Source organism: Cuculus canorus, chromosome 2 (assembly GCF_017976375.1).
Source record: "Cuculus canorus isolate bCucCan1 chromosome 2, bCucCan1.pri, whole genome shotgun sequence".
NCBI lineage: Eukaryota > Metazoa > Chordata > Aves > Cuculiformes > Cuculidae > Cuculus > Cuculus canorus.
Window position 1 is genome coordinate 61,185,273 of NC_071402.1, and position 26,098 is coordinate 61,211,370.

Genomic DNA, 26,098 nt, shown 5'->3' on the forward strand with positions numbered 1-26,098 from the left:
AGTTTTCTTGACTGCATATGAAAAATATATCAGTACCTGCAGATAGAAAAGAAATAGATAGAAATTACCTTCTATGACAGTCTGTCATAAAATAAGTTGTTACGGTTTCAATATGTCTATACTGAAGCAATTAGTGTGATTTTAAGCAAATGGAAAAGTATAGGAGAGAAATACGAGTTGTAGCAATATCAGTCTCCATCATATACTGAGTTAATTTACCCTCTTCTTTGGGGCTCCACTGATACACGGGTATGCTACCTGAGCTAACTAGTTTAATGCCATCCTATTAGCACTTTTCTAGATTGCACACGCTTCTGTGGCTTCCATGAAGGCATACTGTTTCAAGTTATGTTGTCAAAAGATAAAAATAGAATTTCATATCTTCCTACATGAAATGTATGAGATTTCCTGAAGTAAAATCCACATATCTTTTTGCAGCCTCCACTGGGATCTATAGTTCAAGTCCAATCCTACATCCAGGCATTATCCTTGAGCTACTGTATCATATATTGGTAGCTGCAGCTTGCACTTCATATCAAGGCTATGAGAGCAATTAATGGCCATGGGCCTTAGAAGTTATATATTTGGCAACAAATTCACAAGATTCCTTAGCAGTAATGCCTTCCATCTCATACATAAACCATAATCACAGACCTCAGAGTTATTGAGCATGCCACTACAGCCAGTGTGATGTGATTGAAATTCCAGTCAGAGACATTATGTAACTTTTCCGGTCACAAAAGCTTTAGTAAGACAGACTTGAAGCTGGCCTGGTTTCGATACTTCCCACAATGAATTTTTTTCTGTACCAGTCACTAGTAAACTCCAGGGTCTACCCAGGACTATGTTTTCTGTCCTTCTTGGACCTATGACATTTTCCATAGTACACCAGACCTTAAGTCAAATCTTCTGGCTCTGCCACAGGTCAGTAATTAAGAACTGACCTCCCATCTACTGTCCTCTCAGTCCTCAGTTAGATACTGGCACAGAAACAAAAGCACACCATTTGAGGTAGAATATCCTTTCCATACACAGCAGGTCTCTCTGTCACAATTTCAACCATGGCAGGTTTTCCTTAGTTTGCATAAATTCAAATTGCATTACAGTTCATTAATTTGTCTAGCACTTAAAACTCAAGTCACGGAATTTGTCTCCATAAACCTCTTGCAATGTTGAATTTCAAAGCATTGGAAAAATATTCTATAGAGGAAGGTCCTGTTTATTTTCTTTCTTCCCCCACCCTCATTATCCTCTTAGACATACTCATATACAGACATGAGCTTTTCTGGACTTCTTTTTTCTCAGGTAAAAAATGTTGAAAGAACACAAAAAACCACATGGACAACATATAAAGATGTTCTCTCAACATATAAAGTTGTTCTCTCAGCCCCTGAATTTTACCTAAAGGGACTTTCAGAGATAGAGTTTTCTGACAAAATCAAAGAAGAAAAATCCATTCAAACCTATATAAGTCAAGTAGTTCTGGAATCCAGGCAAACATATAACACAAAGTTCCACAATCGTGGGCTGTGAGAAATGTCAGCTTTTTTCTTTCTTTTTTTTAATTCACCACTAATTTGATTTGATGCCCCTTAGTTCTTAAGTGAGTAAACAATCATTCCTTGTCCAGCTCCCCTATGCCACTAATGATTTTAAATACTTTTCTCATGTTCTCCATGTAGTCATGTTTTTCAAGATGAACACTCGTTTTTCATATGTAAGATCTTTCACACTGTCTAAAACTTGTTTGGTTTTTCTGTCCCTTTTCCTTTATAGTACTTTTAAAGTTGAAAAGTAGGACCTGAATCTCAAATGTTTGGAAACTAGCGAAAAATTGGTGAAGTTATTGTTATTATAGCCTATTGCTTAAAACAAATCCAAACATCATTGTGCATGCTTTAGCTTTCCTGGGATAAACACATTTCAGTGAATCCATTCATGCGTGTGTATATCACAGCTCTGGCTGGAATAAGAACTAGTGCTCTTGTATTCTGGTGTCTTTTTCAGGCTTTAAATTAAGGCTTGAGTTTTGAAAGTAGGAAGCCCAGTATCTTTCCCCCATTTCAACCTCACAGAATGCCAGAGGATCCTGTGGTCACAGCAGCTCAGTGCACATAATCACCCGTCTGCTGATATTACAAGGTGGCACACCTTGTGTGTTATAGTGGAGAAACAGTCCTTGCTCATGCAAGCATCTACTGCACATTTCAAGGGGAGAAAGCTAAAAACAAATTAGTAAATATCATCAGAGCTTAGAAAATCATTGTGGGCAATCTTCAAATTCTGTGGCCCATGCAGTTGCAAGCCCATCCATTACATTTCTGAAAATTGCAATTGCTTTCTAAAAATAAATTTGTTTGCATCTGAATAAACAATAGGACATACTTACAAATGAAAGCAAACAAAATTTAAAATAATTAGGGCCAACGAATGCATTTTTCAGCTACTTTTGTTCATTAAAGAGCCCTAAATCGTTCCTTTTATACTTAGCACTGTATATTTTACTTTTAATTTTTAAATTGATAGAAAAAAATGAATCCACAGCTCTGAATTTTTATGCTATTTCAAGTCCTAACTACGGAATCACAAAAAATGCAAAACGTTTAATGAGTTAAACAGGTATCCCAGACTAAGAGGATAAATGACATCCACATTTAGAGTTTTGTTTAAATGCTTGTGATCCTCCCAACACCTCTCAATAATCTGAAGAGGCTGTTTTGGATAATTAGCAAAATAAGTATCAGCCATTACTCTTGATATAAATCATCACAACACCAATCAAGTCAGTGAGTTACAAGGTCATAACATGAGAGTGATAAGACCATGGTTTCTATTGGAGTTAATTGGAGCTGTACCAGTTTATATCAGAATATTGCTCAGGAGTACCTAACTCAGCCATATGCTCATCGGTATAGAGACACTTACAAACTATGACATACTTCAGTACCTAAAGTGACTTGAGAAAAATCCACAATACAAATAGGCAGCATCAGCCTTAATCTCCTTTAAATGTGCTTTACACGCTGAAGCAAGCTTTTGTGGAGGCCAGCGTCATATTGAAATCAGTGTAAAATCAGTGAAAGCAAGACAAATAATCATGTCCTAGTTTCAGCTCCTTGATTTGCTACAATTTTTAAAAGGGAATGCTTGTTAAAATTGATTTTAATTTGTTCTTGTCTTGTGCTGTGGGTCATCCTTTCATTTTTCTTTGCTTGGAGGTTTTTTTCTTCCTCCTCACCCCTCTCACCTCAGCTTGCACAGCGAGAGTGACTCAGCCTGTACTTGCTTGGACCTTTCATGGTACATTACAGTGCATTAGTGGTTTGTTTATGAAGAATAGAAAAGTAATACAGTTAGTAGCTGCTTTCATCCTGAAGGAAGAACAACACAGAGGAAGGGGGCTCTCGCATCTTATTATCTAATATCCTAATCAAGTTCTTCATAATTAAAAAAAGATTCTTTCTGCTGAAGAAACAGCTAGAGCTTCACACTGTGTATTAGAAAGATAAACACAGGGGGCTTATGTCTTCATTAGAAACTATCATTAGATGGGTTTAAAGAAATTATTAAAGCTTTCTCTGTTATCAACAAAACCAAGCATCTGTAACGCACTGTAGCTCTGCAAAGCTCCTGAAAACCATTTCCCTTGGGACCATTAATACATGCATCTTAAGTGACTGATACTGATAATCTGAACTTTTACAATATTTTACTCACTCATTGTTAAAGTGAATCCATTAGGGAAAATAAAAAAAATATTAAAGAATCAGATTGAGGAGAAAAAATTCAAGAAGCGCAGGAAGAGAACAAGCGCCTGTTTTTCAGAACTGAAGTAATTCAAAATCCTGGCATCCCTGGTGAGAATGCGATGTGAGGTTACAGGATGGCCAGGTCCAACACAATAGAGCATAATAAGTTGGATTCTTTTTCATTTGCTTTATGCTTGCCATCTCCAAATAAGATGCTTTTTGTTAAACTCAATAATTTCATGAACAGAACTCTTAAAATCCTTTGCACAGAAAAGATAGGTATATCTAGTGTATCTCCCTGCATTTTTGCTTTTTTTTTGATTCCTGTAAGTATTGTCAAAACCTGCACTACAGAGACAGACTAAACTACTATGCTGATACATTGCTATAACACAGACATTCTGAACGGAGATGCTTACTGTGGCTCCCATAAGACTATACTTATGCCTGCTACAGTATCTGAATATCCATCCATACTTGGAATGAGTGGTCCAAAACAGTGTTATGAACACCACAGGGTAACTCACACCTTCAGGAATAATCCTTAACAACTTACAGACCTGTCCAAGAGTAAACTTGCAATTTTTTTTTATCAAATAAGTAATATTTACGATTTCAAATTTCTGGATTCCTAGAGAATCTTTGACTTTCTTTAAACATATTTCACTGTCTTAGAAGAGCAGAAAATAATTGAACATACCACGTAAAATACATTTATGAATAATACTGATGAAGATTTATCTACTAATATTAATAATGGCATTAGATCTGTTTGACCAATGAATAAAATGTACACTGAAGATATCAGAAGTTAAAAACACTTGCTGTAAGGCTACAGAACCTGATCCAGACTCTGTGAAATACAAGCAGAACTTTTCAGTGGGCTGACCTACAGTGAATAAGACAGAATTATAATTCAGAAGTCTTTATCTTGAGCCCAGTGAGGGACATGATATCTGTATATAGTATTTCTGTTGCTTATTTGTATATCATAACAGTTTTGCAGGAAGACAATTTTATGAAGTGAAAGTCTTTACCATTGTCTTAAATACCACAGATAAAAGCTGGACAGGATTCCTGCATGAGAAATCCTCTTCTGTACAAGCCAACTTACTCTCAAAATAAAATTATACCCTGTATCATATCAGTCTATAAAATATTCTTTTTTTCTTAAATGCTTTATATTTCCTTCTTTCCACAGGAGACACTTCTATTTAATTTATGTCAATGCATATGTTTTTCCTTTCAACTGTTTTACTCTTAAATATCACCTTCTAACAAAAGGCCATTTAACAATTTCTTACATGTTTGTATCTATCTAAAAAAATATATATTTCATTGCTTTTTTGTTGCCGTTTTTAAGTAAATTCATATAGCTGTAAGCTCATTTTATCATTTTTATGATCTTCTTTGGTGTATTGCGTAGAAGAGTAGATAACTGTCTGTTAGTACAGAATACCATAATTATACAAAACCTGTACTGAAATTCCTTAGTTTATATCATGTCTTGATTGTGTTAACCAAAGCAGAGCTCTGTTGTTATGTCAAACTATAAAGATAACAGGCTGCAGTTCACTCTATGCTATTGCACATCCTTAGTCTACTCATTCCTGACAACTCTCACTATATAACTACTTTACAGAAGTTTGATTCTTTGAATATTTTAAGCTAATTTTCCGTAACTTCTCATTTTTCAATTGTAACTGCAGATTCAATCTTTTTGTAGCGCTGTCAATCGCTTCTGTGTATCTATGTGTGCACTCCTAAATGTGCATATATTAAGCATGTTTATATCCTTTTTCAAACCACTAGAATAGAAATACAGTCTGCATCCCCTTAGACATCCTGCTATACCTCATTAGATATTTCTCTACTAACAAGTTCCCTGTGCATTAGCTGTTGTAATAATGATCCTTTAGTATTTCAAATAGTGATTTCAGTCTCAAATAGTGCTACAATACAAGCCTGTCGGTTAAAATCTTTCAGCCAAACTTTCATGGACTAGAATCAAGGCCTTTTTAAAAAATAAACAAGCCCATAACATGTTCCATTATGTCTGCTGGTTTTGTAATGCTGTTGAAAAGGATTTACAGGTATTCTCAGTGAAGCAGTAGCTGGATCAGCACAGTTTAGGCCTTTTTCCCTTTGGGAATATGTTAAATTGCAGAATCACTCAACATCTGTGTCTTTTGTCCCGACGGAAACAGAAGGTTATTTCTTTCAATTTCTAGGATAATTACTGAAATGTGATGGCCCTAATCTGAAACTAGAGTGATACTACAGATCTGTATTTCTATTCCTTACCTACCGTCATCAAAATCAAATAACATTAAAAAGACATTTAAAATTTACTTCTTCCTGAGACTGCCTAATTGTTCCTGGAAATTTTTACACTAAAAGTTTTCAGGGGAAAGAAAGAAAAAGATCACATATGACCACTCAGGACCAAGAAAGAGCAAATTATATACCAAAACAGAAGGTACACCTTTGATATCAATAAATCGGTCACTCTTTTCTAAGCCTCTGGATGTATAAACTGTTGGGTTTTTTAATTTAAAGATATTTCTAAGCTGAAAATTACAAAAATGCCAACTAATTATCACAATATAGTATTTAACTTAAGAACAATATAGAAAATCAAGGCCTTTCATATAAAGCGGATAAGGTTCAAACCTCTCTACTGGATTCAGTAAGGAAAATCTGTCTGATGGAAAACACTATTTTCCTTGGCTGAGATCTATGCTGAGAATATTTAGTCATATCTGAATACCAGTTGCACTCCAAGACAGCCCAGGTGAAAACTTCAGGAGGAACCAGACAGAAATCTCAGGTGAGAGGAACACAGGAAGGCAAAGAAGAGTCGTGGATGATTCAGATAGAAAATGCTTGGAGCTGAAGCCAGTGATTTTCTTAAGGAGAGCAATTACCTAGAGTAAACCAAAATTATTTGGTATTGGTTAGTTATTTTTGTTTGTTTGATTGTTTTTCTAGGTCGAATGAGACTGGCTTGAGGGTAGAATGACTGACTGGTAACACATTTTATGTGTGCGTATGTGCATACACCTATATTTGATTGGAAATAGCAGTCTTCATGTTCTCTAGAGCAATGCTGTCTGACCCTAGATACTGGCAGGTAAGTTGTCTAGATTACAGCAAAGTAACTGAATTTTACTATAAATCATCAATGTTTACTGTTCTTTTTAACATATTTTCACCATAAAAAAAAAGAAGCAGGATAATGTGTGGGGTGATTTGGATATGTTTAGTGCAACAAGACAGAATAAACTTTATAATACAGAAGGAAACTCATTTCACTGACGTGCAGTCTCTAGTTTGCCCAAGATTTTGGCTGCCTTGTAGTGACTGGATGTTATTTCCTATTCTCTCTCCCTTCAGTTTCACTCTATATCTTCTCAAATTTTTCAACAGACAGCAATTTACAGAACTTTGTTTTATCAGCAATTTAGAATCTAATAAAGTAAAATTTCTATTAACACTTAATTATCAATTGATTACCAAAGTAATTATTCAATACGTGTTATAATCAAATTAATTCTCAACTTAATCAGGTTAAAAAAAATATGAGATCCACTCCTATTTACTACAGGATATGATAAGTATATATGCAAGCACAGAGATATAGAGATACATATGTATACTGTGATATATTAGTGTTTAAGCATAAAAGACGTACAGGTCAGGACAGAAAGAAAAAGAGATAGTAGTGTGAAAATTTTCCTCTTGAGATTTGGTGAGAATACTCATGCATAATGCACTAGCATTCCTGACATGTAATGGTCAGATCTCAAGAAATCAGGAAGATTCATTGGGATGGGTGAGAATAGTCACATTCAATACACCAGCATTCCAGACAACAATGATCAGTTCTCAAGCGGATATAATCTTGCCTAAGGCCTTTTCATTGGCTGTGTTAGCAAATGAGATCACACATTATACCTGAGAAGCATCCTAACTCAGAGGGAGATTACTGGTCTCAACTTGCTACAATCCAGAAGAGCTCAAAGGACCTTCAAATTGATCACATATTTATAGGGTTTTGAGATAACTGACTTTCAATACAATCAAAATGCAGAAGTCCCAGATTTCCTATTTAATTTCTGTAACTTTGACTTCATTACATTTCCTGTAGGAGTAGACTGTTCAAAAATATCTAAGGGAGAGCTTTTATTGGTCTGTTATGAAAGTCAAATAATTCCAGATTCCAAATTTTACTGAATGTTTAATTCCATTAACATATTTATGACTGTGAGCAAGGAGATGATTTTGTGGAGTGCAAATAACAGGTGCCAGTATACATGCATGTGATTATGATTACATTACACGACAATAATTGGAAATTATTCATCAATATAAGTAATGCAAAAAATATATACTATAGTGTATATTGTAATGTGTATAAATGAAATTAGATTTGCTTTCTATTACATATTCTGTACTGCAGACAGAATGTAGGAAGATTTCTAGTTTGTACAAACAGAAAGTGTTTAGGGTTTCCTTAAGGCTCTTTCCCTGATTTCTTACAATTAGAGGTACTTCTGCTTATTTAATCCCCATATTAAAATGCTGAAAAAGAGGATCATGATAATTTATCCAACTAACATAAGCAAAAAATAATTAAAACGAAACATTTTAGGAAGTGCTTTGTAATTCTGGCTTCTGGTTTGGTATTTCACAAAATTAAAATATGTAGATGAAAATTATCTCATATTGCATGATATATTTAGGCACTTTGCATTCTGATTTCATATTATGTATTTCAAGGAGAACAATTCACAGGAACTAAGAACTAAATAAGAGGAGGCAAGAGTAAACATTTATTTCACTGACTGATTATTTTATATTAACTTATTATGGTGTATAGAATATACCAGTATCTGTATAGACAGAAGATGAGACCACGTTTTTAACTTGTGTAGATAAAATGCCTTTCATGATGCATTCTTGGTTCTAAGATTACAAGGCACTCTTAACATGTAAGTTAAACAGCAGTACGAGCAGTAAAGAATATTTTTAAACAGAGTTCTCACAAGCTAGAACCTACATAAAGGTGTACATAACACATTGAATTTACACGTGCTCAAGTATTTAGAGGATCAGGGTCTAGGCTAATGACAAAACTGATAGGCAAAACATGCAGATGGGGAAGGTCAAGAAAGAGGAAAGCGATAACAACACTAACACAAAAATATGTTCCACAGAATGTGTGAGGTTCTGCCTGCCAAGCAGTTAGCAGTCTCAGTATTGCGTAGGCATCGTGGAAGAAACAAGACATGCTGAAGGATCAGAAAGAGCATGAGCCAGAGGTTTGCTTGGCTTCTCATGTTTGGGCTTCAGAAGTGTAACATGGAAATGTTTCTTTAAAGACAGTTCTAATATTTTAGAATGAAAGGATCATCAAGAATCACATCTACTAATGCCATGTCTTTTAAATGCTTAGTTCAGCTGAGTGATCTAGCAGGATAAATTTACCATTTTCATTTAAATGTTCATTTAACACAGAACAGTGGTTCAGAACAACGCATATATGCAACTGGAAGCTTCTTATATTACTTTACCTGTTATTTTCTGTCAAAATTTGTGGTATTTAAAATGAACTATTTGCTAATAAAATCTGCATCGTTGCTTTATGTTTCTTGTAGCATAATCATTTAATTTTCAATGTTTGGAGAAATTTGGAAATCGATGGATGTTATTTACTTGGACTTCAGCAAAGCATTTGACACCATTTTCCACAGCCTCTCCTGGAAAAATTGGTAAAACGCAGATTGGATGGGTGGTCAGGATAGGAATTTACCTAATAGATCACACTCATACGTTAGTGATCACAATTTTACTTCAGGCTGGCAGCTTGTCACAATTAGGGTCTCCCAGGGATAGATATTGGGCCTCACACTCTTCAATGTCTTCATAAATGATCTAGATGATGGGATTCAAAGCACCCTTAACAAGTTTGCTGTTGATACTAAAATGGGTGGAGAGGTGGACAAGTCAGAAGGGAGAGCCAAACACTTTGAGAGACTGGAACAGTGGGTTAGCAAGAACAGTATGGAGTTTAGCAAAGACAAGAGTAAAATCCTGCACCTGGGACAGAATAAACAAAGAGTCCAGTACAGGATAATATTTGTGTAGCTGGGAAACAGTCTTGCTGAGAGGGATCTGGGAGTCCCCATGGATGACAAGCTGGACGTGAATGCACTGCTGTCAAAGGTTAATTAGATGCTCAGCTGCATCAGCAGAGACATTATGTATAGAGACATAACCTTACCTCTCCACTTAGCAGTTGTCAGGCTAAATTTGAAGTACTGTGTGCAGTTCTGGTCCTCACAACTCAAGAAAGGTGTAGACAGACTGGAGAGACTCTAAAGGAGGACCATGAACATGATCGAAGGACTGGAGAAAATAGCCTGCATGGAATCACCAAATCATAGAATGGTTTGGGCTGGAAGGGACCTTAAAGATCACCTAGTTCCAAGGCCCCTGCCAAGGGCAGGGACACCTCCCACTACATCAGGTTCCTCAAAGAACCATCCAACCTGGCCTTGGACACTTCCAGGGATGGAGCATTCACAGCCTCTCTGGGCAACCTGTTACACTGCCACACCACCCTCACAGTAAAAAATTTCTTCCTAATATCTAATCTAAATCTCCTCTCTTTCAGCTTAAGTCCATTACACCCCATCCTATCACTGCACTCCCTGATAAAGAGCCTCTCCCCAGCTTTGTTGTAGGCCCTCTTCAGGTTCTGAAAGGTCACTATAACATCTCCTCAGAGCCTTGACTTCTCTTCTCTTCTCTTCTCTTCTCTTCTCTTCTCTTCTCTTCTCTTCTCTTCTCTTCTCTTCTCTTCTCTTCTCTTCTCTTCTCTTCTCTTCTCTTCTCTTCTCTTCTCTTCTCTAAACAAGCCTAACTCTTTCAACCTGTCTTCATATGGGAGGTGCTCCAGCCCTCTGATCATCTTTATGGTCCTCCTCTGGACTCACTCTAACAGGTCCATGTCCTTCATGCGCTGCGGACTCCAGAAGTAAACACAGTGCTCCAGGTGAAGTTTCATGAGAGCAGAGCAGAGGGGAAGAATCACCTCCCTCAACCTTCTGGTCACACTTCTTTTGACGCAGCCCAGGTTTGGCTTTCTGGGCTGCAAGTGCACATCACTGGCTAGCTGCACTAGCACACAAGAGACCAACCACAGCACCCGGATAAATATTCTTTATTATTTTCTTAATAGGGTCTTGTAACTCATTTAAGTCTAAGCTTGCTAAATTTCAATAAAATGTTAATCAATTTGTCCTCTTTTCCCACTTCCCAAAACACTCTTTATTTTGTCAAACACTGTCTATGATTGCACATCTCATCAATTTTTATTACTTAAGCATATTTTATATTACTGTGGAGAATAATTTTATGTGGTTAAGGAAGTATAAGAATCAACACTTTTTTGGAAAAAAATGTGTTACTACTGTGATATTTCATTGAAAACCTGTAGCCACAATACATAAACATGCTTTCTTTTTATGAGATTTTAAATTCATTTAATAACACAGAAATTCATAAGTTGTATATGTTAGAACTGGCCTTCTAAATCTATAAATTAATTTCCAACCAAGTTAAGCTGCCATTTCAAGTTTGAGAAAGCTTAGTAGAGGCTGTAAGTATTCTTTACACTTACTGAAATGTAAGTTACTTATATCTCTTTCTTCTTCATTGACAGAAATAAGTCATTTTACGTCGTGTACAAGCATGCATATTTACTTTTTTAAGTTTGTATTCCATATGTTACACAGTGCACTGTTACTGCAGCAGTAGTGTTGATTAAGCATACTTCCCACTAAATTACTCATCTTACATTCAAATTCTTGTAACTTCATCAGACTATTATTTGGACTGATCTTTTGCATACCAGACACTGGACAGCCAAAATTTTATTTTACAATGTTAAAGTTCTAAGGGAAAGTGAGACAAAAGAGGAAAAAAAAAAAAGAATCTGTTGTTTTGGGGTTGGGTTTTTTTGTGTCTAGTTAATTATGTGTGAATTCAGGAATTACCAAATAGTGCTGTGGAATGCTATGTCTGTACTCAAAAATTCAGTGGATCCTATGCACAAAGAGAATCTCTGGGCAAATCTGGTTTTTATGTCTAGTGTGGAAAGGAAAGAAACAGAGTAAACAGCCCTCACTTGTCTCCCATTAGGAAATGATCCCCTAAAGTCTATTTCTACTTCAACTTTATAAAGACAATGTATTTAATTTTTCTTGAGGTTGTTTCATCATAAAAATAAGCCAGGCAAAAGAAGAGAATTCACCTTTTTTTTTTTGGAAGTTGCTGTTATAAATCTTTTATTTTGTTTATATTGACTTACTTTCACATGATTGTTAAATTAGGACCAGTATTCTGGTTATTTAATTAACTTCCTTAAAAACAATCTGCTTCAATCCAAGCTATACCTAACAATGATAAGAATCCATTCCTCTAGCTAGGATGAGTCAAAAAACTTGAAGCATAAAGGTCGAATAACCATCCACTCTACTGTTTCCACTGTACTCCCACATCTTTTCCAGCTTTTCTTCCTTTCTCTATTAACTGTACATAGCTATTAACCATGCATGGACAAATTTAATTACTGTATGAAATCAGTGTCTCTTCATAACTTTGACTCTAAACATTCTTAATGGATTTCTGTGACAGTTGTTATGAAAAGCTGATGAAAGTTTAGCTTGCTGCTCGTTTCCTATGCAAGTAAAACTCTGTTCACCTGCAGCATCTTAAGATTGCAGATACTTAGCATCTTGCATGAGTTGCTTCACAACCATCTTTCATTAGCTTACGTGTGCACTGTGTGTGAGGCAATAAACCTAGTGCACCTACGCACCTCTGCAATATATATGTACTGAGATCCAGCTTGTTTGGTTATGGCAGAAAAAATTTATTGCTGGATATAGAAAGCAAGTCAAAATTTTTTATTCAGTCCAAAACAGAAGAAGCCTAACACCACACAGAAAGCATCTAAACTAGCTGATTCAATGGAAAAAAAAAATTAAAATTGCATAAAAAATATGATTTTTGAACACAGGAAATTTCTAATAGCAAAGATTGTGAAAAAGAAGTGGATGGGAAGAAAGATTTTAGGCTAATCGAAACATGCAAATTCCAGATTAGATGCAAACAAATATCACAATACAAAAATAGCTGGAATAACGGAAATGCTGAGTTTTAAAATATGAAGAAAATAAACAGCTGTGAGACAATGTACTGACTTAGTGCTTCTAGGAAACCTTTGCCAACAGGGTCTCCATGGATCCCAGTCTTCTTTTTCAGAAAATAACAGAATGGAATGTATGAATACTTTCTGCCCTTTCTTTGAAGTCTAGTTTTTCTATGCTCATGTTGAGGACAGGAGAATAAACTACTAACTCAGTCAAATGAAGACTCCATCTGCCCAGAGCAACAGGATCTGTGTTACTGTGCTTATCTCAGGAAAATGATGAAGTGTTTTATCTATGTATTTTATTCTGATCACTGATTTATTAATTTCCTTTCCCCCTGTTTTTTTAATGTCTTTCACTCATTTCTTTCCTGATAATGCAATGCAAAAGGAGTTGACACCGTACCTGTTAAGTGAATGAGCTTTTGGGCTAAACTAACTCATGAGCAATCAACCACATTAGATCAATATGGTATCATTTCCTTCCAGCATTTTATTTTTATTAATTTCTGTTAATAATACACTCAACATATAAAGGATTACTTTCTTGAAAGTTTTCAACAATGCGGCTAACTCCAGCTTCTTGGAAAGCAAAATGTTGCTGTTCGGAGTGTAAAAGTCATGGTCTAGACACTAATTTCTAAGAATGAGTACACCATTCTCTGTTTGTAAATTATAGAACAGGTTTTAAAAAAACATAGACTTCTGAGTTCAAGGCTTAGATGTTGTTTATACACAGGAAAAATAGAGCAAAACCATCTGCATAACAAGATCTTTATATCCTCCTACGCTAAACTAGCAATGGCTACTGGGAGAAGGAAATTTTGTTTTGCTTAAACTTTGGCCTCAGTCTGTAAAAAACCCATTCTTCATGTCTAGAAATGGTCTGTATGCAACAATGAAAAACACTTAAGATCTGTTTTCCTCTTTCTTATTTAATAATTTAAACTGTAAGTCTAATACTAAAACTTGCTGTGGTCTGTATACTAAATATTAAAACACACTTCTTTGCTCTAAAATCAATAGAAGAATCATTCTCAAGTAAGAATACTTGTAGACAAGAGTACAGTAGTCTTTCCACAACTCACCGTTTTCTTTAAGTCACACTCATCTCAATCTTGCATAAAAGACTATGCAATCAACCATCTAAATTCATCAGCCTTTTCTATGCTGGTTTACATACCAGCGGGTTTGTCTGCAAGAAAAGCAAACAGATCGGAATTATACAGGTTTTTATTAGATTAAAAGAAACTCTATTAGTACAAATGAAAACAAAAATGAGGAATCAATGTAAAAAAAAAAAAAAGCTGACTTGTGCCTCCAGACAATGTTTGCAGAGGCTTATTGCAATCATTGAACAAATTAAAAGGGTGGATTTCACCACTGAGGTCTTTGAAAATACCACAGCCTGTGTTAATTAACCACTGTCTGCTGTCTAGTCTACTTTGGTGTCCACTCATAAGCATCACCAGCTACGTTGGCACAGACTTGATGAGATAAAAGAAGGGAGCCTGAGCTCTGGGATCAGATACTGTCCATGTGTTATGATCTATTAAGATAGGAGATAGCATTCTAGCATTAACGATCCCTTTTTACCACTGTAATATACTGATGGAAATTCTACTTTCCTCAGAAGAAAGTAAAATCAAGCATGTTAAATAAAGGTAAATAAATATTTTTTTTAAAAGCTGTCAGAAAATAATACACTTGCTTACATCATTGCTTGGAACAGATTTGTTTGGTGTAAACTGATGTTGACTTATTGCATTTTCTTTTTTTTTTTCCACAGCTCTAACCATAGGTTCAAAGAGCTGGAGGAGAAACAACCATAAAAAGACTTAACTCTGAGAAGAATGGGAGCAGAAGCTAAAGCAACTTCTGCATATTTCATTCACTGGAGAGGAACTGCCACTTCTAAAGGAAACTAAGGAAAAAAATATGAATGATGGTCTGCCACTTGTCTCTGCTGACATTTAAATTACTTGCCTATATCCAATCTTACCAAGCAACTCACACTCAGGACTCTAGTCCTTAAGTTTTGCTAGAAAATACACAGGCTTTTATCAGACTTTTCAGTCTGCTTAAACTGTCATGCAGATACTGCACACTTGCTGTAACTCTTGAAATCAGACAAGACTAATAAAATGCAGAAGACCAAAGCAGAGCCATACAACGAGAACAAAGTATTAAAATAATACGTGTCAAGTCAATAGATTAATAACTTTTAAAGGGGAAAGCATTAAAGAATTATAAAAGTGAAGTGTTAAAATACCACTGAGATCAGTACATTTCTCAAAGAATCCTCTCTACGCTTCTAGTTTTGTGTGAGAAGAACCAGGTTATATAAGCTTTTGCTACCACGTGTATTTTTATTTTATTATATCCCCTACATAAGTCACCATTAAGCCTTTAGAGACATCCAAAAAAAAAAAGAGCTTTGAGTTTTAAAAATTTCCTTCAAGATGCTGTAATTAAAAGGCTTACTGATTTCCCTACTTGGCCTTAATCATGTGTACTGCGATATTCTTTTCAGTCTACATCTGTAAGCTATTAACATTATTGCAAATTATATGCCAAAATACGTGCTCGGAAAGTTCTAACTACACTTCCTCCGGGAATTTAGAAGGAAAAAGTATTCATTGTCATGATAGCTTAAATTCAGGTGCCTTTAAAACTTCAGGGAGAAGCCACATCTAATTTTAGATGTCCCTTAACTATGTGACTAAGTAGGGTTGAGTAGATGTGTCTATGATGCTATTCAGTATTCTACTGTTATTGCATCATGCTGACAACAAAGTCATCATTCATTAATAAATAAGGAAAGAAAAAATAAAGTCAAAGTCATCACTCATTAATAAATAAATAAGGAAGAAATGAACCAACTCCAAAAAAATCCTAAATACACATACAGGAAAAAAGATTCTTCTAGAACTGCACTATCAGATATAAGATCCACCAGGTAGTATATTCTAAAGATCCCTGTTTCACTTAGCTCTGCTGACAGTAAGTAATAAACCTGTTAGCTATTGTACAAAAAAAAAGAAAAGAGGGAGAAAAAATGTGTTGGAAAGCACTACTCAACTGACAATTCACATGAGCTATGACCAGGAGTTATCAGCAATCAACAAGGAAATAAGGAACATAGGGATGTATGACAACTGCAGACAGGATTTTTACAGCAGAAACATTAGAGTTACTTCAGGAAAGCTACAAAAGGATGGAACGACAAAGGAATTACAGCCATAAGTCTACTAAACACCACTTTAAATGCTGAAGTTGAAAGCCCAGATTCACCCTTCTGCCTCCTGATAACGGCACAGTTCATACTTTTTTCAGCATCAGAGTCCCCTGACCATCAAGCAACGTTTCTAAAGTCACTTCTAACACATCAGTTTCAGCAGTGCCTATTTCATTCTACATCCCATGACTGACTATGCATTTCCCTAGCTCTATGGCTGAAAGAGTTTACTGATTTACGTATTTGCAGAAGTTTACTTAGGTTTTCGGATTCCTCATTTTGCTTTTTGCCCTTCACTAAGAGGCAGCAGGCAAAGAAAGACTTCTGTTTCCAACCTAGTGATTCTATGATTCTATGATTCTATGATTCTATGATTCTATTCAGCCACCACACTTGTATCCCTTAATTTTATCTTCCCAGGAGACATTCATATTGGTTCATGCACCTCTATTTCAGAATGAAACAGTTTTGTGAGGAGGAAATAAAGTTACACATGTCCTAAGTGTGCCCTCTTCAGGCAGTGCCCCTAGTACCTAGACCAAATGCTTACAAACGGTTTATGTTCATATTGTTCAATGTTGTCAGCCTCTAGAAAAGACCAGCTAGTTCCATGTTACATCATACTTAGCTTTGAGGCTCCTCTAGCCTCCATGTAGTGTTCTTGCAACTCCAAAACTGCGTTGAATATCTGAGTGTCTATGTCTCTGTGAGAGTCCATAAGTGCATGTACAACATGCAGGATGAGGTATTCAGTTCTACATGTCTGAAATGAGGGAGGGCAGTGTTGCACATCACTAAAGCAGTACATTTCATAGTACTATGAAATTACAAATGTAGGTAGAGCATCAGCAAGAATAGAGTATTTTATCAGATACGGTCTTGCCTTTCCCACATACTGGGAGTAAACACTGGAACAACCAGTATTCAGATGGGCAGCTGGGTTTTTTTTAAAAGAGTACAGGATGGAGATGGAGATAAGTTATAAAACTTAGATATATTCCTAACATATTCCTTTCATAAAACATTCCACCAGCAGGTGATTAGAGTATTCTCTACACTAGAAAAAAATGTAAGATTTGATTCCAACAGATGAGAGAGGGAACTAATGCTTCAGTTTCAAAGCCGGCATTCTACCTACTGGAAGAAAGGAGAAAGTACTCTTTTCTTACTGCTACAGGAAAAAAAAAAAGGAAAAAATCCAAACAAATCAAACAGTTGGCTCCTGTTGGGCTTCTGAAAGCAATGTATAGACAAATATAGTTTCATGAGACAGATCAGATTGGTGAAGCCCACATGTTGCTTAAGCTTGAAGTTCTTATGCCCTAGGAAGACCAGTTTTACCATATGTTGGTGAAATTAGTGTTTCATCTGAATACCTCATGCAGCTTCTTCCAGTTACCTTGTCAGAGGCACAGCTCCACTCAAGCAGAGAAGCTTCCCCCTCTACTGCAGGGCTAAGAGTCTTGCTGCAAAAGCGAAATACGCAGGATTTTACTCCAGGTAATTGCAAGATATCTAGACAAGCAAGAACTAGACCACTGACAAATTCAGTGGCCTTCTTTGAAGGGGCTACAACATTGGTGGATAAGGAAAGAGTAACTGACATCATCTACGTGGACTTGTGTAAAGCTTTTGCCACCATTCCACATGACATTCTTGTCTCTAAATTGGAAAGATACAGATTTGGTGGACATATGACTTGGTTCATAAGGAGTTGTCTGGATGGAGAAGGTGACAACTGGTATTCGATAGAGATCAGTATTGGGACCGGTGTTGTTTAAAACTTTGTTGGAGACATGGACAGTGGGATTGAGTAGACAGTCAGCAAGTTTGTCAATGAGACACCAAGCTGTGTGGTGTGGTCAGTATGCTGGAAAGAAGGGATGCTACCCAGAAGGACTGTGACAGGCTTGAGTGGTGGGCCCATGTGGACATCATGAAGTTCAACAAGGCCAAGTGCAAGGTCCTGCACCTGGATCAGCACAACTACAGGCTGGGTGGAGGAAGGATTGAGAGTAGCCCTGAAAAGAAGGTCTTGACAGTGTGGTGGATAAGAAGCACAACATGAGGCAGCAAAGTGCACTTGCAGCCTAGAAAGCCAAACATACCCTGGGCTGCATCAAAAGAAGTGTGACCATAAGGTTGAGGGAGGTGATTCTCCCCCTCTGCTCTGCTCTCATTAAACTTCACCTGGAGTACTGTATTTAGTTCTGGAGTCCGCAGCGCAGGAAGGATGTGGATCTGTTAGAGCAAGTCCAGAGGAGGGCAACAAAGATGACCAGAGGGCTGGAGCACCTCCCATATGAGGACAGGCCGAGACTGTTGGGCTTGTTTAATCTAGAGAAGAGAAGGCTCTGGGGAGATGTTATAGTGACCTTTCAGAACCTGAAGAGGGCCTACAACAAAGCTGGGGAGAGGCTCTTTATCAGGGAGTGCAGTGATAGGATGGGGTGTAATGGACTTAAGCTGAAACAGGGGACATTTAGATTAGATATTGGGAAGAATTTTTTTACTGTGAGGGTGATGTGGCAGTGTAACAGGTTGCCCAGAGAGGCTGTGAATGCTCCATTCCTGGAAGTGTCCAAGGCCAGGTTGGATGGTTCTTTGAGTAACCTGATGTAGTGGGAGGTGTCCCTGCCCTTGGCAGGGGCCTTGGAACTAGGTGATCTTTAAGGTCCCTTCCAGCCCAAACCATTCTATGATTTGATGATTTTAAGACTGTTTTTCTGTCACAAGCACTTAAAAGAACAGAGATTAATGAAATCTATAAGGTATTCCCCCTCCCAGTGCTGATACACAGCTCATCCTCTCATAATCAGCCAGGACCAACAAAACAGTAGACCAGATTTACCTACACTTGGCATTTCTCACCAAGCTAATGACAGGATTATATTTCACACTAAAGAAACAATAAAAACCTTTTATTATTTTTCCTATAAAGAAATAATATACATCCTAGAAAACAAAGTAATTAGCCTAGGGAAAACTAAATGGGTGTCATGAATTTTTTCATTTGTATGACATAAATCATACCAATTTTTACCTTAAAACAAAGTACAGTAATGTGTACACAGCAAACACGAATCAAAAAATACAGAATTACTTTTGACATGGCTGAGCTGGGTGACTATTATTATCTATATTTGCCCTTAACTTTTATAATTAGAAAATACTTTCAAAAATAACAAAACATGAAGCATTGATGGTTATATCAAATAATAATAATTTTCTCCCCAGGGTGATTTTTTCTTTTCTCAACTATTAATGTTATATTTCTGCATATAGGTCAGAAACTCCTTGGTCCTCAGAAGACAAACACTAAAAGCAAATAGATTTGAAAGCATTGTTTCTACTATTAAACCAATTTTTAAAAAAAAAAAAATTCCCAGACTTAAAAAAAACACCCCAAACTTGAAAGAAGCTATGTGTTTCAATGAGCTCCTCAACTTAAAAGTAGTCAGGTATAAGAAGAGGTTATTCCATGTCTAAGATCAAAGTAGGAGAAGCAGAATTTAAAACTCCAGGAAAGGGAACGTTTGCTAAAATGGTCGGTAATTGTAAGTGATTCATTAAATATAATTGGACTGGTGCTAGTCCTTAACAGCAGCAGATCCAACTCGTCAGGAGTTCACAATAATGTATCTATGTGTAGGATCAGCATACAAATTACTTTTTTTATGTTAAGATCATCATTCACATCACCTGGAGTCTGTGGATATTTAGCACTCAGAGTATTTATTTGAGGATGCTACATTTCCTCTGTAAAACTGACTACACTTTTCCCTATAAAGAGATACTAAAACAAAATAGGAGAAGGTGATTATTTCCTGCTGGCAACTAGAGAAATATCCAGAGCCATTTACTTCAACAGAATTAGTATCAACTATTTACAATTTGTGATCTTGCTTTGTGTATCTGAACATACATTTCCATGTTTAGTAACTTATGTATATACACACATACATGCACACATGCACAACTTGCATACACACACTCTGTTTCCATGTTGCTTAATAAAGAGTAATATGGTGTCCTCTATACTAGAATTTCTACACACTTTACAAAAACTAACTGATAAAATTAACTGATAAAAGCCAGTGGATTCACTAGCATAGACCTTCAGATTTCATTGTTCATTGTATGGTACACTTTCACTTTATTTTATGTTTCTTCCCATCAGACTGCTATTCTCTGCTTGAGGAGGGGTCACCTTCATTGTAAAGATGAAGGCAAATCTGTGTAGAAGCCTGTTGGGATTGCTTTTAGCCAAGAGGAACCTTTACATTACTTTCAGCTCTGAAAGAGAGAATTTCCAGATCTATTTCTATCACAACAGAAGAGTGGCTCTGTCAACAGCAAACTACATTCAGCATAGGGAGCATCGCCTCCTATTTATGCCAGGGGATATGGCATTTCTGGGCTTCTTTCTAGCCTCAGCAATAACACAAGGCATGAGGTGCCACCCTTAGGGAAACATATTTTAGGTTAAACAAACACACATTCCTGGCTACTTTCTTGCCTTATTTTTTTAATAGTCTCTAGGAAAGGAAAAAACATATCTAGTATCTCTGCTTTGCTTTTGTTTATTAGGGTGCTCAGAGTTTTCCTGTGGAAAGAAAGCAAGTAAACATAACTCATAAAGAGGATTTTAAAAAGATTTCCGTTCTTCAGCTCCCTTCTTTCCTTCTTAAGGTGATTTGGCAATCGTTTTCCTTGTTTAGTGCTCCATTTATTGTTTTCTGGGATATTCCTGTCTACATGGCCTCATTTCAAAAAATTATAAGCATTTAGAATCACTGTTTTTTTTTTCAATTAGTTCTTTAAAAGGTGAAGCATTGACTCTTTAAAAAGTCTCTGTCTTTTCTTCCAAACCCCGTAGCTATTCCATATGCCAGAGTGAAAATAAATTCACAAGGAAACATCCACAAACAGAAAGCTGCAGCAGGTTCACCCTATTTGTTTTACTCTCCATAAAACCAGGGAAACTCACTACAAATTAGAAGAAACCTTATTAATATATGTGCTAGTTATGTTATTGCCATCTAAGTGGAAAGCTCCAATGGTTTTAGTGGATCAAACCAGTAGATCACTGACCTTTGAAATTGTTTTGAAAGAAAATTTAATGTGCTCAAGGTACCTAAAATTAAGAATCAATCTGTAATGATTTTGTGAAAAAAGAGGTATGGCTGCTATTGTGCACCATGGCTGAATTCAGAAAAAAATTAGCCTGTCAGTGTTGGTCATTTCCTTCCCAGGCTTAAATTAAATAGGTATGAGTGTAAGTCTGTAAAATGTGACTGGCGGTTACCAACAGGAGGTTTGATTTGTGTAAAAAACAAATGCATAGGGACTGAGCAAGATACGAACAGTATAAACTCCATAAGAGAAAAAAAAACCCCAAACAACTAACCAAACCTTACCAGCTTATTTCTTTTTGTGTTAGATAACTGGGAGTTTTTTTCTTTATTCAGTTTTCTTGGGACAGAATGTTATTTTGGGTTAAGTGAGTGGGACAAATTAATCCTTAGGGTTGTGGGTTCGTTTATTCTTCAATGTGACAGCAAGCATGATTTATTGCTTTCTGTCCAAATATTTCTCAATATAAATCAGTAAGAACTGAGAGAATGAGACATGGTGTCTACAATCAGTATTGCTGAACATTAACACAAAAGCTAATCACATAAGAGGAAAAAAAATCATTAAAATATTCTATTTTCTGAAACAGTAGAGGAGAACCTGTCTGCTGTGCAGAGAAGCTCCTTTTTAGCTGCTTTTTTCCCTGTGGACTGGAGGAGTGTCTGTTTTTTTAATATATTGGAGACAATATATAAGCAGTGAAGTCTGACGTTTGTTGATGTCATCATTAATTTTCTTCATAACAGCAATATTGTTATCAATGTACTCATATTTGCGAAAGAATACATGTAAAATTAGTTTCTATGAAAGGCTATAAAATGTGTTTTTCTGTCCTGTCTTTGGTCCTGGATTACATCTAGGGGGTCCTCTGGGTACTAAACATTTATCCTGATGCATGACTGCCTAAGACTGGCCCACCTCCCTACACAGTTTTTGTTTTTCTTGAAGAAGAACGAGCTGCTTATTCCCGAGTAACACAAACATTTTTACATTTATTTCATTTGGTGATTTTCTTTAAGATTTCATTTCAAAGGAAAATTTGCATCTTAAGAAGATCATAGAATTTCCCAGGATCCCACTTATACATTTTAAAATACTGAATATTGAATATTTAAAAATATTGAATAGGTATGCAGCTTGACCAGAAAACATAGTAGGTTCATGTTGTTTCAAATTCTGACTGGAAAATAAGAGCACTACAAGATGAAAATATTGTGAATAAAAGTGGTTAGAAGTTCTCCCTTAGCCTGAAGTAGTATGTGTAATACTATCAAAGCCTCTATCTGGGCTGCAGTAGTGTTCCCCCTCTTCTGTTGCAAAGGTGAAGGGCAAACGCTCGAGCCCCAGAACCCTGGCTGTGGAACAGTTTTTCTGGCTCATCTGCCTTGGATGCATAGACCCAGAAATCACTGGCTGTATTTCAGGAGACAATCCTGGTGAGTCTGCCAGCTAAGGGCAGAGAAGTGTGAACCATTCAACTGGATAGGTGTAACTACCTGTGTCCCAGACATCCCATTCTCAGTCAGGGTGTCCGCGTGGAGGTCAGCCAAGGTTGAAGATTTAATTTCAGGTTCATTTAATCTCTTTGACCTTTCTGATGATACTAATATTCACAAAACCTCCAATTCTAGCATATTTTATTATATATGTATATATATAGAAAGAGAAATGTGCATACATGTGTGTACAGTGCGTACAGAGTAGCTGCACTTCTTGGACACTATATTGTAGGATCATGATGCTCCTAGTATAAAATAAAGCTTTTTCTCATGAATACTACTTCCTTAGTTCTTACCAGAGGGGATAGATATGAGTATTTTCTCTTGATACTTGAATGAAAAAGCTTTCCCACTACTATCCTTCTGTAGAAAAAGGGTCAGTAAAAGCTTTAAAATCTCAAAGAAAAATCTGAATACGTCGTTATGCCTATTATGCCACAATTTCTTAGAAACTCACTTATGAATGCATCGATTTTTTTTCTGTTTTTTTTCTAAGCTTCTGCTTTCTAATACAGAAGACTTGGAAAATGGGTTTCAGTGGACAATTTTTTTCACAAAGCTTTTTCTGCAGTTATTAGTTTTCATCCCTTTCCCAATTGATGGTACATGAGATACACTACTCCAAAAAAAATTGTCTAGTCTCAGAATGTGGCACCTAAATATAACAGTACACTGTTAACTAATTATTTGTTGGAGAATGGCACCTTTGTTTTTTATTCAAGTGTAACTTCTATAATGAAAAGATTATTAATTGAGGAGCAAAACGTCCAGGAGGCACTGGAGATAAAAACCAAGTGACTTTATAAATCTCTGTGGATGTGACTGCTGTAATAATCCTCCAGAACAGAACTGAGGTAACTTCTCCATTTAAATGGGCTGGTTTAATAAAATGGGAATTGTGATGGCCAGGAGTGCTAAGCTGAAGGAGGTTTGGAGGGCATTCCCCCAGGGCAAGAATAATGTTGATGATTAAAATAGATTGTGATAGAAGCTAGAAGTTACTTACTAGAAGATACAGGCCCTTGGGTTTAGACTAAATGTGGTATTATCAAACTAATATCTGAAATATCATCTATTTTTGAACTGTATTCTATTTGGCAGGGAGTCGGTAAATGATTAAGTAGATCTTTAGCAACTGATGGTTCTTGTCCTGTGATTTATACATTCAAAAAAAAGAGACTCGTGTCCTAGCCTAAGGGACACAGAGAAAATGTGTGAATAAAGAGGAAAGCCTGAAACCAGAGACCATGAGTTACTTCGGCTTCCTCATTCAGAGACTGATGGATTTTGGAAGTCAGAATGATCACCTAGCGTGACCTCTGTAATATTACACACCATAAAATTCTACTTTGTCACTCCAGCCCTAAGCCAAATTTATCTTACTAAAGAGATTAAAAGTAGGAGTCATATTTCCAAAGATATTTAGGTATTTAAAAAGGTAGAGGTCAGAATATCTGTACAGAATAGGTTTTCCTCACTGATTTCACTGTAGGTTGACATCCAACAACTTTACACTGTTTTGGGAAACATGAATAGATCTCTCTCTGAAGGCTTTAAATGCGTTGAAAGTCTGGCCATACATACACAATAAGGTGTAGAAATCACAGAATTTTGCACCTTTCTTAGCATAATTCATGAGAAAAGACAGAAATACTCTTAGGAAGAGGCATGTTTATTGCCTTATGACCTCACTATCCAGAACCAATATTTCTCCATTTTTGGATGGGGTTTTACGTTCCTGACTCAAATATCTCTCAAATAAATGTTAAAGTTAATGCCTAGGAGGTGGAAGAATCCACCATTTTAAGCATTAGCCCTGAAAATACTTGGATCTCATAACGGACTTCAATTCTAAAAAAGCATTATAAATGCAGGAAAGGTATAACACTTGTGTATAAAAGAATATTTTAAGTGCCATTCTTGATGACAATTTAGCTGACATCAATAAAAGCTTCTTATTTGTGATCATTAATAATTCTGCCTACAGAGATTTGGGAAATTACATATGATAGAGAAAAATATATTATGTTCTAAAGGATATTAGCTTTCCAGGTATTTCAGGTAAAAATTTTGAAAGAGTTTAGTAACAATCCACAAATTAAGTTTTACTCTAGCTTTTCTCTTTTTTAAATTATATAATTGTTCTTCCTTTTACTCTTGAACAGAAGGTAAGTAGGAGTAAAATTACAAAACACTTAGAAATATGCTATTATTTTTGCTATGAAAAAAAATTGTTAGAGAAGTAGAAAGAGAAACACCAGAAAGAAATATATTTCATTATCCTCCTCACTTGAAATTCCCTACTATGTGTTTCACTGCTATATCCTGCCATCTCATTAAAAGGGCTGAGCCAGGAATATATGTCATTAAGTACTCAGTAAATACTCTTCAGTTGCAATGCAATGGAAACAGAGCACTTCAAACTGTTAGATACATTTGAGGGAAATTTGCATTTAAAAATAAGTTCAATTAACTGTACCATGAAAATTATATCCTTCTAATCAGGGAAATGAGATGGAGGAAGACCAGCAGGTATCTTTTAGTTAAATTTTAGCATGTTTTTCAACACTGTATTCCACAATACTCATGTATCATGTATCAAGTTTGGACACAATGGTCTGGATAAGCATACAATGGGTAAAAAATAATGTTTGGATGGTCAGGCACAGATAGTCATGGTTAATGGGTCATATTCTACTAGCATGCCAGTAACAACTGGACAGCTGTGGAGGTCTGTACTGGGACCTCTTATAGTTGACAACTTTATCAACTACCTGTAGGAGATAATGGAGTGCGCACTTCTCAAGTGTATAGACAACACCAAACTAGGTGGGAACGCAGTCATACTCTTGAAAGCAGACACATCCAGAGGGACTTGGACACAGTGGAAGAATGGTGAGACAGGAATTTTCTGAAATTAAGCAAGGAAAATTGTCAAGGGTTGCCCCTGGAACAGAGGAACCTCTGCAACAGCGCAGGCTGTAGTTTAGAGCCTCAGCCAGCAATGGTGGCCGAGAGCATGCTGGGTTGTGTGAACAGAAGCACGGTCAGCTAATAAATGCAGTGATTATCCCCCCTCAGCTTAGCCCTCATTAGACTATATCTGCAATACCATGTTCAGTTTTGAGACGTTCTATGCAAGAAAGAGATCAGCAAACTGAAGAAAGCTCAGCAGGATGGAGAAGGCTGGAGCACTTTGCCCCGTTAGCAGACACTGAGGGACTGCAACTGTTCCAACCTGAATACAAGTGAGCTT